Source organism: Jaculus jaculus, chromosome 2 (assembly GCF_020740685.1).
Source record: "Jaculus jaculus isolate mJacJac1 chromosome 2, mJacJac1.mat.Y.cur, whole genome shotgun sequence".
NCBI classification, from domain to species: domain Eukaryota; kingdom Metazoa; phylum Chordata; class Mammalia; order Rodentia; family Dipodidae; genus Jaculus; species Jaculus jaculus.
In genome coordinates this window covers 75432663-75437981 of record NC_059103.1, presented here as the reverse complement: position 1 = coordinate 75437981, position 5319 = coordinate 75432663, and the positions used below count along the sequence as shown (strand labels likewise).

The 5319-nt window shown below is 41.8% G+C and overlaps 1 pseudogene; it reads left to right on the top strand.

The window, feature by feature from the left end:
• Window positions 1-1672: 1672 nt before the first annotated feature.
• LOC101616155 lies at window positions 1673-2335 on the top strand (annotated as a pseudogene).
• Window positions 2336-5319: the final 2984 nt, after the last annotated feature.

The window sequence follows — 5319 nt, the reverse complement described above, 5'->3', positions numbered from 1 at the left end:
TTGAGGTAAAATGGTTCGCTTTTTCCAAAATGGAAAAAGAAATAGGAACACAAAATTAGACAGTTTAGGCATGCTATAGAAGGTTTGAGTAAGTTAAAATTTAGAGATGTATATAGGTATGAGATATGGAAAAATAGTGGAAAGTGACAGGGCTGTAAAAGAAATGTATGACAATAAAACTATTAAAAAAGAAGATAGGGAAGGAGAGGAGAGGAGAGTGTGTAGGAAGGGAGAATGTAAACTAGGCAATATCCACACACCAGTGGTCTTATGTATTTATTGCTATCAAAGCCAGCTGGGGAAAAATGATAACACTGCTCAGCAGCGCCGCAGCAGTACCTCCAAAATAGTAACTTTGGGTCAATTTTTATGGAAGTAACTAAATGTAAGGGAAGCTACAGGGCTTGTTCAGAGGTTCTCTAAGTTTCATAGTAACTTTCTTGCTCAGTAAGTTTGCAGCTATCACATAGCAAATATATTTATCTTCACATATTTGGAGTCAGAGAAATTTTACCTTGCAAGCCCTCTACCACACTCCCAACAAATTATACCATATCATTTTAAGCCACCCACTTTCAGCTGAAACTATGAGGAGTTTCAAAGTTAGTCAGTCATCTTGGAGCCAGGAATAGTGGCTCATATTTGTAATATCTGTACTTGGGCAACAGATGCATGAGGATTACTGTAGGGTTTTTGTCAGTATGAGGTACAAAATAAGTTTGAGGCCAATCTGAACTACCTGTCTCAAAGCAAAACTCAGTCAACTTATTTGAGCAATGGGGTGCTTTCTAACAAAATGTACATACACATCTCACTGACTTCTGCTGCCCCATGTTCAGCCTAATTTTCTCACTGAGCTTCATAGGAGTCAGGTAACCTAGGGCTCTAATCTCCGGATGTGCTCAGGGACACAGCAGTAAATTGGCTGGGGTTCTTTTGCCCTTGCTAGATAAGAATCCTGAATAGTGTCCAAAGCCTATGAGCTGGATGGAGTGGCAGACCCTAAGGCATATAGCACCAAATCCTGTGATCTGGGGCCTATTGTTCTGGTCAGCAGAACCCAGAGACTTGTGGTTCTAGGTTAGAGGCTCTGAACTTTAACCAGCAGCCCCAGCACATGGCAGCCATTATAATCCTTTTCTTCTGTCAGCAGTGTACAGTGGACAGCAATAGCAGGTGTTATCTTTCAATAAGACATCTTTCATATTGTCCTCAGGTACTGGGATCTTTATACCTACAGCAGCCCGTTGGGCCTAGAGTGTTTGTCCTCAGCCCTGGAGAGCAAGTGTTTTGTCTCTCTGCATAATGAATAAGACCCTTGGCCCTTTAGCAATTCACTGGAACCCTTCTGGTGGTCACTGGCACAGTTGCTTGTCTTCACCTCCCCATAGATCTCATTGCCTCCGTCTCTTCTGATTCCCATCATCTTTGCCATGGCTGCTCCCTGTACTCCTGCAGCTCTGCCATTTCTACTGCCACCTTTACAGCAGCTGGGCCACCTTCCTTTCTTCTACTTCTTTCTTCCTGTCTTTTAACAATAAAGGTCAGAGGGGTACTAGAGTGTGGGAAGTGTCTGCAGAGTATAAGGGGCGGTGGAAGACACAGCAAAGGTGCAGGAGGTCGGTGCCCTCAGCCAAGAACAAGGGCAGCAGTTTCCAAGTACTATAACAGGATGTTTCCCCAAGTCACCTTGTTGAGACAAGCCTTGACAAGCCTTATAAATACTGGCTGGTGTCATAACAATAAAGGCCATCAGCTAGATAGCTTCAAAGTAAAGGAAGTGGCATGCATAAACTGTGAAAAAACATTCAACATGCCTAGCAGACTTGTGAAGAATGTCACACATTGTTTAGAAAATATTATTTGCAGTGTATGTCATCTGTTTGACAAAGATAAGAAGCAGTATCCTTGTGAAAACTGTGGCATAGCATTGGTCCAAAGAAAGATTTTTTTCCCCATTTCTTAAATGTAACTTATGCCTACCTGTTAAAAATGATTCTCTGCAGAATTGTCCAATATATTTGAAGGACATTCATACATTCGGTGTTGTTGCTCATGTCTTGCTATGAGGACAACTGTTACATAGCATGTGTTATGAAGAAACGCTGAAAGAGGGCTACAGATGTCCACTGTGTATGCATGCTGCTTTGCATCTGCTAGGCACTGGAGGCAGCTGAATGATGAAGGAGTGTAGAGTATCAGAGCATGACTGGGATTCTCTGAAATTTCTGTAGTGGGTGGTCCACAGCCCAGTTCCATATTTTAAGCATGAAATTTAAGATTTGTGAATACTATTCAAGCTGGACAACACAGCATCTCACTGAATCAGCAGTAATCAGCTTGTACTTCAGTGGGAGAGTCAGAGTTTTGTGGTATAGCTAAAGCTCTGGTTAAAGTATCCTGTTGTCACAATGTGTAATGATATGTGCCTTAGGGTTGTGTTTTATATTAGGGTCCTATCATAAGTGTAAGGTTCAGGAGTGACCAAGACCAGGAAAACCACTCTGAGGCAAAGATGAAAGCTTTTATTTGGGAAAAGCAGGAGCTGCCAGGACTGACTCTCAAGAGCAGAGCATAGCCAACCTGAGTCTTTTCAGATAGTGGGTTTTATAGGCTTCTTCAGCTGGGGGAAGGTGAGGAAGGGAAAACAACTCCTTTGTTCTTTACCTTAGCCATTTCAAATAGCTAGGGTGTGAGACCAGAACAGTAAATGACTAGGGGACTTAGGAGATAAGGGGGCAGGAAACCATGACCTGAGGGCACTGCCAGTCAAGGAAGGGATAATGGCTGGGTGGTTTCTTGAGGAATGTGGGTATTTTTGTCATAGTAGTGAGAAAAGTAACTATTATCCTAGGTATTTCCTCATTGCCACATTTATGGACTCTTCAGCCTCTATGGCATTTGGTCCTATGACATTTGACATTATAGAATCTTCCCTAGCCAGGTGTGGTGGCTCACGTCTTTAACTGCAGCCCTCGGGAGGCAGAGGTAAGAGGATCACCGTGAGTTCAAGGCCACCCTGAGACTACATAGTGAATTCCAGGTCAGCCTGGACCAGACCAAAAACAAACAAACAAACAAACAAAAAGTACCTTCCCTCTTTCTCTTTAGCTTCAGTAACTTCTCTTCCTGTGTTATGCCTTGTAATCACTTTTTAAAAGAAATTTATTTAGGCAGTGTATTCTTTTTTTAATTTATTTTTATTTATTTATTTGAGAGAGAGAGGCCCTCCAGCCACTGTAAACAAACTCCAAGATGCATGCACCACCTTGTGCATCTGGCTTATATGGGTCCTGAGGAATCGAACCTGGATCCTTTGGCTTTGCAGGCAAGCACCTTAACTGCTAAGCCATCCCTCAAGCCCTAGACAGTATATTCTTGGTGACTGATTCTTTGGCTTTCTGGTCAGATGTTCTTTTCCACAGGAAAATAAATCTTCCACTAGGATTCTCATGTGAGGACTCCCATGTCCCTCTCCCCAGTCTTCTGTCATGACATGACCAAGACACCTGATGTCTACTGGAAATTTTAATGTGAACCTCATAAGTATTCTTTTCCTAACAGTCCTAGATTTACCTCATTGTTGTTGCTACCCCCACACACTCAAGTCATGTTCTCTATCTGGATGGACATTATTGTCACCCCCATGATAGCTGATTGGCATCTGAGATGCCATCTCTTATTTTTCTATGGCATCATCCTACCTCTTAGCATCTCTCAACTCTGTCTTCTTTCACACATTACCAATGAGGAATAATAAACTCTTAGTGTCTCATTCTTTTTTCCATTCATATGGCTGTTAGTAACCTATTAAAAATAGATTTAAGCAGCCGGGTGTGGCGATGCACGCCTTTAATCCCAGCACTTTTAAGGCAGAATTCGGAGGATTGCCATGAGTTCAAGGCCACTCTGAGACTACATAGTGAGTTCCAGGTCAGCTTGGACTAGAGTGAGACCCTACCTCAAAAAACCAAGCAACCAACCAAATAAACAAACAAAAATAGATTTAAGCATGTACTTATTTGTGGCGAGTGATATGAACGAAGACAACTAGGGAAGGTTCTTGTAGGGAAGGCCTCTATGAAGTCTTGAAAGTATAAACCAGCCAGATGAAGAGAGAACTGTGTTGATCAAGGTGCTGGGGCAAGAAAATACTCAGAGTACTCCAGAAATCAAGTGAAGTCAGTTAGTACTGAATGTTATAAAACAAAGACAGAAGAGTGATCAGGGCCAAATAGTATAGGTCTTGTAGGCTTTGATAAAGGACATTGCAGTGGGAAGCCTGGATTTTTAGTATGAGAGTAACAGGATTCGTTTAAATCTCAAGAAGATGAGTCTAAATACCAACTAGAGCACAGGTCAATGGGGACCACTCTCTTTGTCTCCAAAGACTACTGTTTCTGAATTCAGATTAATATGTAGATTATTCTTTCATTGAATGTTCTATAATCACCTCATATTCAAGATAGTTTTTAAATTTTTTATTTATTTATGAGAAAGAGAGAATAGATGAACATGCCAACGCTTCTAGCCACCGCAAACTAAAGATGTGTGCACCACCATGTGCATCTGGCTTATGTCGGTTGTGGGAAATCAAACCTGAATCCTTAGGCTTTGCAGGCAATCCATCTCTCCAGCCCGCGATAATTTTTTAAAGCTTGAGATAGTGGACCAATATTTTAATATGGTCTTCACCTACTTTAGAATTGCCATACTCTATAAATGCTCTAATTCCTTTAGTTAAAAATATTATTTAACAATATTTTAAGGCACAGTAAAGTAGACTTTAGTTAGGATCATTATCATAGATGTAGGGACTGTGACTGGATCTTGCAGTAGGAAGAGAAATAGGACTCAACCCTGAATGTGGCATTGTAACAAGAATTTACATCCAAGGAGTGGGAAGTGGGGCTTGGGATAGCAAGGTTCTAAGAGGAAGTACAAAGGTGAGGGAAATACCAGGTAAATCAACCTGACAACATTCTTGCTGACAACAAGCTAGAATCTTACACTGGAGGGTGAGAAGGAAGCTGACTAGATATCAAAGCAGCCAGTTATCAAGGATGGACTTCTTGCTAAGCCAATTTAGTAAGCTCCTTGGTAAACTGAGTTTTACAAGGAAGACTGCATGGCTTAGGTTCAGGAGTCTGACTACAGTTTGGCAAGGCAGAGAATCTTTGTCAACTTGTATCCTCCCAGAGACAAAAAGCCTGATACGGAAGGAGCTGTAATGTGTGCCCAAATGCAATGGTGCCCTCCCAGCTGTGCTGCTGCTCTGGGACCATTTCTGTTACACGTCCTCACTCTGGATTCCCCCAC